The sequence below is a fragment of the Schistocerca serialis genome, chromosome 8 (assembly GCF_023864345.2).
Source record: "Schistocerca serialis cubense isolate TAMUIC-IGC-003099 chromosome 8, iqSchSeri2.2, whole genome shotgun sequence".
Taxonomy (NCBI): domain Eukaryota; kingdom Metazoa; phylum Arthropoda; class Insecta; order Orthoptera; family Acrididae; genus Schistocerca; species Schistocerca serialis.
Genome location: NC_064645.1, coordinates 162,968,368 through 162,980,651, shown reverse-complemented (window position 1 = coordinate 162,980,651; position 12,284 = coordinate 162,968,368).

The window sequence follows — 12,284 nt, the reverse complement described above, 5'->3', positions numbered from 1 at the left end:
TGTACGATCCAGGTATCATGATCTATGTTACTTGGCAGTAACACATCATGCGATAGTTACTTTGGTCCTTAAGTTTTACATATCGCTGCAATTGTCTTGGGAACAGATTGGATTTAATCGTGCTGTTGAGGTTAGCATCTGTCATGTTGTGGAGTTGACGCTATTGGCAACTCTCGTGCAGACATGGTACAAACGTAACCTGTGTCCTGGAGCCATCGTAAAAGCCATGAAATAACGCTTTGTCATATTCTACGCTGCTGAATCTGTCTGACTGGTTTTGTGGCATTCGGTAAACCAGAATTGCAAAAGAGGGTCTAAATGTCGTTCCTCTGTCATTATGTTGTAAAATTCGGCAAAATAGCACTCATTATATCCTAAGGAAAGTGATTGTGGGTCCAACGTATCACTAGTCATTATCAGTTGCATCTTCGAAGCAAAGAGTATTGATTTCCTACACAGACAGAACAGTTTCACTTTGTAGTGCGGTCTTGGTGGTCAGTTACTGTGATTTCCTACATTTGCTCGTGTCGATTAACTCTTTTGAAAATGACGTTTTCTTTGGACACATCAATAAGAAAATAAATGTATCCAAACCAAATCTAACAGCTTGCACTAATGAAGAAGAGATTAAGATATAGATTAATACTGAAGACTAACTCCTCAAAGAGTCGTATTTGTGACTAGATGGACTAAAATAGATAAAAGAAATAGAATTCACGAGCAAACAGTAACATCAGTAGAAGGAGAAGTATTTTAGGAACCCAATTTAACAGGCATGAAATTAGTAAAAAATGGTTCAAATGGCTCTGAGCACTATCGGGCTTAACATCTGAGGTCATCAGTCCCCTAGAACTTAGAACTACTTAAACCTAACTAACCTAAGGACATCACAGACATCCATGCCCGAGGCAGGATTCGAACCTGCGACCGTAGCGGTCTCGCGGTTCCAGACTATAGAGCCTAGAACCGCACGGCCACTCCGGCCGGCCATGAAATTAGTAATAAAGCCTTCTAAATGAGTAGGATTGGAGTGCCTTCCTAAATGGTTCCACAACTTTGGCATCTGGATTCGCCCGAGATATGCTGCTACAGAAGTATTATGATCAAATGAGCTGATAAGGCAACGTTTGAGGGAATTCTTCGATAATACTATTGGAGGGTAAGTCTTCGAAAACCCGTCGTAACCAGAACTAGCTGGTGTCTGGATATTTACGAAGACCCAAGAGACAGAGCTAAGATTAAGATCACAATTCCGCTGTATGTAAATTGAGTGATTGTAAATGACCTATCATGCTTAGAAAACATGAAATAAACACTTTTGTGACTTTGGTGCCCCTTTTTTAAGGGTTAACACCTTTTTAGTATTCTTCCTTCTTCTGCACATTTAATTCTTGTACGACAAAATTTTGAGATTCTCTGATGAATTTTTGACGTGATAGTTTCACATGGAACGCTTGTATTTAAACGTTCGTCCAGTATTCTGGCTTTTGGAAAATAGTGAGAGAGGCAGATGTGTTTCACAAGGCCTTACGTGTACAGCTATGTGAAAGTGTTATTCTGAATATTTGGGTTACCTGATGGCAAATAAATATTTTAACAATGGCTGTCCGCACCAGGTAGCTGAGTGGCTGGTTGCCCCCTGTGATAAAAAAACTGAGTGAAAGGATGAACAAACGAACTTGACCTTATATCATGCGACGTCCGCAACGACAAAAAAAAAAAAAAAGTGGTCAGCGCGACGGACTGTCAATCCTAAGGGCCCGGGTTCGATTCCCGACTAGATGGGAGATTTTTCTCCGCTCAGGGACTGGGTGTTGTGTTGTCCTAATCATTATCATTTCATTCCCATCGACGCGCAAGTCGAGGAAGTGACGTCAAATCGAAAGACTTGCACCAGGCGAGCGGTCTACCCGACGGGAGGCCCTTGTCACATGCCATTATTATTATTATTATTATTATTTAACAATGGCTGATGAACTGCAAATACTTGCGATAGTAGACTAAGAAACTCTCATGCTTCATTTACAGTTGGCGGAATATTTTAAAGCGCCCACTTATCTCCTAACTGCGTCTCAGTTGATTCTGTGCTCAGAATAAGTTACATTATATATCTAGGTACTTTGAAAGGCGTCTCATCGCGATGAGGCCAAGCCTACTTTTAAGCCTCCTAATCTGAAACGGTCTTACATCCATACCATGGATCATCAATCTCACTGGACGCTCTGTTTGCCGTTTGTAAGCCTAAATGCTCAACTGCTGTTTTCTCTACACCCAGGGCCGGTTGGAGAAGATTTTTCCACACAAGCGATATATCATTTAGCCTCCCTCCTCAATCAGACATTAGTTACCTGTCCTTGAGCTCTTGCTATCATGTTTTAAATTTATGCTCTTGGGCACCTTTGGCGCCACTCGCGGTAGGGATGGGAAAAACCGACCGGTTAATATCGATACCGGTGTTTTAGATCTTTGTTTGCTCTGGGTTATTACAGGTGTTTTTATTTTTACTAATAATAAGTTAAAAACCCGAAATATCAATTAGCCATAGCAGAGTGCTAAATTTTTTCATTATTGAATAAATACTTTTTCAGGAACGAGTGATTTTTATTCGTGAAATTGGCAGTGCTTTGAAATATTGCTATTATTTACAAAATAGGGAAGAGTGATCAGTTCTATTTTAATAACAAAACTGACAGAAACGAGCAACAAATACATTGTATAATAACTGATACAGCATTGCCTCGACAATAGCGTACATTCTACCATGTAGTATGTCCTATTAGGTGGTATGCATGTACATGCAGTTTGCAAAACTTGACCCATCTGGTCGATATGGTAGTTTCTCATTATCAACATCGGACATCAGTTATATAACAGAGTGGCGCCATCCCTAGCCTGTCAGTATTTTACAAAGTGCAGCATCAATGAAGTACAATGCTCCATATCCTTTAAAAGATTAAAGACGGGAGGAGCCACAACAAACTTACGATATAATATAATCAGAAAATTTGACAGTTCATTCAGAGCTTACAATGAAAACAGAAAGCGGCTGGTCTGCTGGCTGTGTCTATATAACATGTTTTTATCTGCTTGAAGCCCTTGAAAACCTCAGTTTTCACCTCTTAGCACGGACTTCCCGTAATATCCAAGCAGTCATATGAAACCCAATTACAACACGACTTTTGAGCATAGTTTCAAAAAATTAGGATCAAAAGAAGAATACTTGTGATTTTTTGTAGTAGTCAACCACTCTTCACTTTCCGAGAAAAGCAGCGAACGGTGGACGGACTAAGTTTTCTTTTATTTGCCAATTTAATATTTTGATTCTATGTACCGTGAAGCCGAGGGAGTCAATATTTTTCAACCGTCTTTCGATTTCTATATTTATAACAGGAAATAACAGGAATAATAAACCGATGCAGCTTGCACTGCAGCTCTCGGAATACTGTCAGATTAATTACAAGTCTCCAGTATGAAACAGAATAATGTTACACCTAGCTACTAATAACGTAGCAATTTGCTTAAGCGAGCAAAATTAATTTTACATCATTTCTTCTAATATTTTTATTTCAATACTAGCTTTATATGTGCAGCTTCGCCCTTGAGCATGTATATCACGAATACTGCACAATCCTGCTCATGCCCCTCTTTCTATCCACCCCTTAACCCTCTTCATCTCCCCCTCCCCCCTCTCTCACCCCACCTCAATCTCCCCACTTAATCTGCCAATCTCCATCTCCCTAGTCTCTCCGTCCACCTTCTCCTATACCCTGTCTCTCTCTAATTCCTCTTACTCCTCTCTGGCTGTCCATCTTCTCCCTCCCGCTCTCTTCCTCCATCTCCTCCTGTAACCTCTATCTGTCCATGTCCTCTGCCCTCCTCTTTCTGTCCACCTCATCCTCTGTCCTCTCACTATTTGTTTCCTACTCCGCCTCTCTCTGCTCAACCACACCTGTCCACACAACTACATTCCAAAACACATTCAGATACTATCTACACACCATACCTGTCATACAGAGCAGTCTATATGTCAAGCACTACCAACCTTTTTCACTACCACCCCAACCATACCGGACAGACCGATAAGAATGAGAGTTAATGCTGCACTGTCATCCAGTTCTGAGCTACGTTCAAAATTTCAAGTCTGTAGCTCATCTGGTAGTTGGTTTAGAATCAATAGCAAAATCTGAATCGAACAGACAGACAGGCAAGGAAGTAGGCATATAGAAAAGTAGCTGAAGATAAACATGTAAATCTTCAGAATGTGAGCGTATTTTCTCTAAGTGTACTACAATTGCAAAACCAACTCGTTCCATATCATAGCGAAAGACCTCAATCATGATCCATTGAATTAAACCAGTACATTTCACTTGGACCCTCTACACATATCTGGAATGATGGAAGCATGTTTTCATCTTACTCAACGTGTGTAAGACAAAAAACTGGATTTCGGGAATTGATTTTCGCTGACGAATTTATGTGTTAGACCTGAATCGGTTTTCCTAGCGCAATCAAAAAGCGGTTTTCCAAGCGTCGGTTATTATACACGAAAAGTGTCTGATTTCGTCCGCACAGTGAAGTACTTATCGTTACATTTTTAATAAAGAGAACGTTTTTCTTGTGGATGTCGGTGAACTAAATGGTTCAAATGGCTCTGAGCACTATGGGACTCAACTGCTGTGGTCATCAGTCCCCTAGAACTTAGAACTAATTAAACCTAACCTAACCTAAGGACATCACACACATCCATGCCCGAGGCAGGATTCGAACCTGCGACCGTAGCAGCAGCGCGGCTCCGGACTGGAGCGCCTAGAACCGCACGACCACCGCGGCCGGCTCGGTGAACTCGTAAGGAGAAGGAGACTGTACAAGAATTAGATATTTAAACATACTATCCGCGCCAATTAATGCCTTAGAAACTGTCATATCAAACCACTTAATTTACGTGCGTTGTGGAGGAAAATACAATGTGATCACTGGTGGTACATTATTGAACTCTAACGTTTGCCAGATTTGAAACGTCTAGTAAACCTCCGAATGAGTGAACAAACATTTATATTCCTGCTCACGGAATTAGCAAGTATTTTGTCACTAGCCACTGATTGTGAACAAGAACCTTTTCCACTCTAAGAGACACAGTTTATAAATTATGCAGCTTTTCTGAATGTAGGGCTATTGCCAATCAGTTCTGTTTTGTCGATGCAGTATAATATAACCAATTATGTATCAGCTTCCATTTAAGAAATATCAATAGTGCTTGTGTTCAATAAATTAAAAGAAATGAATAACTTTCTGCTGAGCTGAATACTCCCTCTTTTCGTCACTCCACGTGAAATCGCTTTTTGAAAGTTAACCAAAAATTTTAATAGTAAGACGGAAAGAAAGAACTGAGAACTTCTTAAAAGCGGTAGACCGTTTACTTGAGAGTGAACATCGGCCACGGAAGAAGGATTCCAGCAGCTACACTCGCATGTGCAGAATCCGTACTGGAGTATTTACTGACACTTCGATTATATGGGCTCTCAAATCTGGTTTTAGTCAATCGATTTCCCAGTACCACTTGTGGTTGGTAATATACACACCCCAATATCTATGTTACAAATGCGATTGCAGCTGCCGGAATTCCTCTTTCGCGATAGATACTTGCTCCCACGTGAACCATCAGCTGTTTTTAAAATGTGCTTCGATTGTCAGGTTTCTATTTGGTTTTAAAAACGTCGACTAATCTAGACGGAGCGAATTTTTAGTGCAGCGAAAGAGAATAAGAAATATTGGACTGACCAGGAAGTTGTTTATCTCCTATACTGAACTGAAGAGAAGTAGACGTAGAGCAAACTACTTGAGAAACTGGAACCGATGATTTAAGAGCCCATTCTTGTAAGACAATCGGAAAACCGGTAGCTGACCGGACTAGCAAAGAAGATTCCCGTCTTAACACGTAAACTTGTCAACGAAAATCAGTTTCCAACATTCGGTTTTTGTCTTTCCAAAATGTGTAGCTTGTATACGTAGCAGCGACCAACCAGCCCTTGTTTTGACGATAATATACCGTAGATCACTCGAACAGAAAACTATGCCCAGTAGTTGGGATAAAGCAAGGGTCACACACGTCTACGAAGGAAAGGAGATGCCAGCTAAAAAATTATCGTCCAGTGCCCTTGACACCCATCTGTTGTTGAACCCTTGAAGCCGTTCTGAGATCAAGCGTAATGGGGTATCTCAAACAGACTGATATCCTCGGTAACAACCAGCATGGATTCCGAAACATTAATGATGCGAAACCCAATTCGCGCTTTTCTCGCATGACTTCCTTAAAGTCACGGATCAAAGAAGTCAGGCAGATGCAGTATTTCTTGACTTCTGAACAACATTTCACTCAGTGCAACACCTGCGCTTTTTACCGAAAGTATGATTGTATCTAAATTTGTGACTGGACTGAGGAAGGAGCAACATGTTGTCTTGAATGGAGATTCATCTATAGATGTAGAAGTAACTTTGGGTGTGACCAATGAAAGCGTGTAAGGGTCCTTGGCGCTCATGTTGTATATTAATGTCCCGGCGGTAGTACACTCCTGGAAATGGAAAAAAGAACACATTGACACCAGTGTGTCAGACCCACCATACTTGCTCCGGACACTGCGAGAGGGCTGTACAAGCAATGATCACACGCACGGCACAGCGGACACACCAGGAACCGCGGTGTTGGCCGTCGAATGGCGCTAGCTGCGCAGCATTTGTGCACCGCCGCCTTCAGTGTCAGCCAGTTTGCCATGGCATACGGAGCTCCATCGCAGTCTTTAACACTGGTAGCATGCCGCGACAGCGTGGACGTGAACCGTATGTGCAGTTGACGGACTTTGAGCGAGGGCGTATAGTTAGTGGGCATGCGGGAGGCCGAGTGGGCGTACCGCCGAATTGCTCAACACGTGGGGCGTGAGGTCTCCACAGTACATCGATGTTGTCGCCAGTGGTCGGCGGAAGGTGCACGTGCCCGTCGACCTGGGATCGGACCGCAGCGACGCACGGATGCACGCCAAGACCGTAGGATCCTACGCAGTGCCGTAGGGGACCGCACCGCCACTTCCCAGCAAATTAGGGACACTGTTGCTCCTGGGGTATCGGGGAGGACCATTCGCAACCGTCTCCATGAAGCTGGGCTACGGTCCCGCACACCGTTATGCCGTCTTCCGCTCACGCCCCAACATCGTGCAGCCCGCCTCCAGTGGTGTCGCGACAGGCGTGAATGGAGGGACGAATGGAGACGTGTCGTCTTCAGCGATGAGAGTCGCTTCTGCCTTGGTGCCAATGATGGTCGTATGCGTGTTTGCCGCCGTGCAGGTGAACGCCACAATCAGGACTGCATACGACCGAGGCACACAGGGCCAACACCCGGCATCATGGTGTGGGGAGCGATCTCCTACACTGGCCGTACACCACTGGTGATCGTCGAGGGGACACTGAATAGTGCACGGTACATCCAAACCGTCATCGAACCCATCGTTCTACCATTCCTAGACCGGCAAGGGAACTTGCTGTTCCAACAGGACAATGCACGTCCGCATGTATCCCGTGCCACCCAACGTGCTCTAGAAGGTGTAAGTGAACTACCCTGGCCAGCAAGATCTCCGGATCTGTCCCCCATTGAGCATGTTTGGGACTGGATGAAGCGTCGTCTCACGCGGTCTGCACGTCCAGCACGAACGCTGGTCCAACTGAGGCGCCAGGTGGAAATGGCATGGCAAGCCGTTCCACAGGACTACATCCAGCATCTCTACGATCGTCTCCATGGGAGAATAGCAGCCTGCATTGCTGCGAAAGGTGGATATACACTGTACTAGTGCCGACATTGTGCATGCTCTGTTGCCTGTGTCTATGTGCCTGTGGTTCTGTCAGTGTGATCATGTGATGTATCTGACCCCAGGAATGTGTCAATAAAGTTTCCCCTTCCTGGGACAATGAATTCACGGTGTTCTTATTTCAATTTCCAGGAGTGTATTAACAGACTTTTCGCAGGCGTTGGAGTTATCTATAATGAAGTACTGTATGAAAAAAACTGCACAAATATTCAGTCAAATCTTGATAAGATTTCAAAATGTTGCAAAGATTGGCAACTTGCCTTAAATATTCATAAATGTAAAATCGTGCACTTCATGAAACGAAAAAATATAGTATCCTGTGATTACGATATCAGTAAGTCACAACTGCAATCAGACAACTCGTACAGACGCCTGGGTATAATAATTTGTAATTATATGAAACTGAATGATCCAATAGTCTCAGTCGCAGGTAAAGCTTCGATTCATTGATAGGATACTACGAAAATGGACTCAGTCTACAAAGGGTAGTGCTTATAGAACATTCGTATGACCCACCCCAGGAAAGTGTATGGGACACGTGCCAAACAGAACTAATAGGGGATGCTGAAAGTACACAAAGATGAGCAATACGAGAAGTAGCAGGTTGTTTGGTCCACGGGAGATCGTCATGAAGATACTGACAGGTCTGAACTGACAGATTCTGGAAGATAGACGCAAACTATCCCGCGAAAGTCTACTTGAAATGTTTCAGGAAGCTATTTTCAGTGAATATCTAGGAATAAACTACAACTCTCTACGTATTTTCCCGTAGGAATTGCAAAGACGCGTTTAGACAAATTATAGTGTGCATAGATGCGTTTAAGCAGTTATTTTTCCCGCGCTCCATACGCGAATGAAAGAAGAGCCATTAAATTGCACTGTGAGAAGTACCCTCTGTCACGCCCTTCGTAGTATTTATTTTTAATCAATGGATACGATTATTGCACATAAAGATACGAACAGGACATCGGTCCAACTTCGTTACAAAATAATTGAAGGAGATGATCAATAAACGAAGTACATTAGTCTGACTGAGCCATGACAATAAAAGCCACAAAATTTTAACACAAAATCCAAATACATATATACGTAATGAGACATAAGAAAATTTCCTCAAATTTTAAAGCCCCACTTTTCATAGACGGATGAAATGGCGAATACATTTAGATGTTCCTGACACTGCCTGAGTGGGAGTGATCTGCAGTGTTATAAACTCAGTAGAAAAGCTACAAAAAGCCAAGATCGTTTTCTTTCGATAACCGGTTTCGGTAAGACTACGTTACCATCTTCGGATACTAAGCTGTAGAGACGCGAATTTGTGGAGCATAATGTCCGAAGATGGTAAAGGTTATCGAAATAGATGCTTTACTAGCGGTATTGGCTTTCTGAAGTTTTTCTGCTGAGTTAGGAAATACATTTGTAACGGGCGCATTCATGGAATTAAGAGCTACTCTAAGAGAAAAATAGTCCTTAATTTTTAATACGCTGTACAGTGTAATTGCTCTTGGATGATGGTATTTACCACATTCTATTAATATATGTACAATAAATTTGTCACTGAGTCAAGAATCATTGTTTGGAGAGTGAACTAGTTTTAAAAAATGTCGCATTTTATTAGTTTTCATGTGACCTGCTCGTGTTCTGTTAATAGTAACAATTTCTTTTCTTGTGAGCGACGAGTTGAAAAACGTAGGTTGGCGTGGAATCTGTTACTGAATCGCCAAATACTATGCGCCTTTTATGTTACGGTCCATGTACACTAACTTCATCCATTCCGTTTTCGTTTGGTTGACGATTCTACTACGAAGATCACAGTGAGGCAGAGGTATAGCGGTGAGATGTACGTGCTGCACCATTTTCGCCAGTTAGACTGCACGTTCGTCGTTCCTAATTCCAACGTGTTACCGTATCCATTGTACATGACTCAACTGACACAGCTCCTTTGCTCGATTGAGACTTCTGAGCATACCGTGTGCCAAGGGATCCAGTTTTTTCTTCGGCTGCCATAGTTAAGGGCAGACGGAAGACAATTTCCATTCCTGTTCTGCCAATGCTATTTTGCCCTTAGAATAGGTACACTTTTCAAAAGAACTATAAATGATAAAACAAATTTTTACTGCATATATATATATATATATATATATATATATATATATATATATATATATATATATATATATATGCCTCAAGTAAAATGAACATAATACCTCTTATGGTTTTGATGAAAAAATTTATTCTTTAACTACTAAAATTTAACTTTTTTTGTACATTAATTATTATAAATCAGTTTCTGATTGTTTGCTGGTTCTCAATGTACTTGTAATATCTTATTACCATCTGCAGTACAAATTGAGCAAATTTCATGTTTCTAACCCCATTAGTTTATCAAATAATGGTACCAGAAAGCAAAAAAAAAAAAATGTAATTTTGAGAAAAATCCCTTTGAAGTTTAATATTGAAATTCTAGTATAGTTATTGATGAGAATTACTTACCACTAATATTTTCATGCACCATACTGAGGATCATCTGAATCATACTGACCTTTTCTTCTCTTGGTCCCTCTTCTTTTCTGTCTGGCTTCTTTTGTGCATTTTAAATTAGCAATATCTGCTTTGCGGACTCTCTCTTTACCTATTTGCACCAAGGATTTTTAGTATTTCCACTAGATTTTATGTCCAATAATTCGAAAACATCCAGTTTTTTAATTACACCATCACTGAAGCATAAAATATCATCATAAACACAAAATTTGAGAGTTGTAAGCTGAACAAATACAGTTTTCGGTAACCAGTTCCAAATGACAGAATTCACACATTCATTTAAATTTTGGGTTTTCCCATGAAGACATTTCTTCAACAAGGTATCTTTACAAAATTCTCTAAATATGGCTTTAATTTCATTCATTACTGATGCAGTTAAAGAATGTTTGTAGTCTTATCTGGCACTTCTCCTGTACTTGCACCAAGTGTCATGATTATTCGGGCAAAGACCATGCACTGGGTTTTCATTTGTGGAAAGCTTATGGAAAATGATAGCTCATACAGCTTTTTTCATGTTTTCTAAATTCCCTACATTTCTTGTTATGGCCAAGCCATAATAATTCTGTAATCTATTTCAACATTTGTCACCTTTACCACCTATCTTCTTACCATCTTCCAATACTATTTTTGACTTTTCTTTCAATAATCTTCTCAACCTGGACCCCATTCTCTTCTGGACATGCCCAATGCACTCTAATTTAGAAATTGTGACCTTAGGACCATAGGGTTGTTCTGCACATACCCGGTCATAAGCCTTGCTGTCACCGTCCCCCAGATTGCACAGAGCGTCAGGAAAACTATCATATCTCACGAAAAAATTGTCGTTTCTATATAAAACAATAACTGTTTCATACAGGAAAGACCAGGCATTTCAAATACGCTAAAATCTAAAAATCGAAGTTTTGAAGCCCACTTGCCTTCCGTCTCCCCATAAGAGATTGTAGGGCTCTCATCGAACCAGCACCTATTAGAACTTTATCGATTTAAAAGTCGACTACGTACAGAATACCTTGATGAATGGCACACAGCTCTGCGGTTAATATCGAAACTTCTATTGCCACCAGGAAGGATTGTCCACATACTGTTTGGTCATGGTCATTAAGAAAGGCAGCTCATGCAGAAGCACACTTCCTGGAACCATCATTGTACAGTTTGTACCAATACTGCGGATGACATCGAATTTTACGACAGTAGAAGCTCTCAGTTCAGTCGGGGATACGGATGTAATTATATTGTCCTCATATACAGGAGTTGGACAAAAATATTAAAACACCACCAGAAATGTTTGTTTGAATATAAATGCAGATCCCAGACAAGCCTGCAGATTGCGCTGTTTTAACTGACAACGAAAGCCACCTGAGCAGTGTGTTCAATACGTTGCAAATGTCAGTCGTGGTCGAAAAATGTTCTGTGCAGTTGTGAGTGAGTTATGCCGGAGGTAAATGAACTCGAACGTGGGCAAGTTGTTGATGCTCTTATGGTAGTGCTTCCGTAACCATGGGAGCCAATGTGTTTCAAGGGGCACCTCATGGAAGATTTATAGCGTATAAAGGGAAAGTGCGAAAACATCATCAGCTAGGTCACGCGGACGAAAGTGTATGTTGAGTGATCGTGACAGACGGTGATTACAGCAGCTGGTGAAGAAAAATAAGAGTATGAAAACTATACTTGTAAAAGTCGCCGGCCGGTGTGGCTCTACGGTTCTAGGCGCTACAGTCTAGAACCGCGCGGCCGCTACGGTCGCAGGTTCGAATCCTGCCTCGGGCATGGATGTGTGTGATGTCCTTAGGCTAGTTAGGTTTAAGTAGTTCTAAGTTCTAGGGGACTGATGACCTCAGATGTTAAGTCCCATAGTGCTCAGAGCCATTTGAACCTTTTTTTTTTATATAC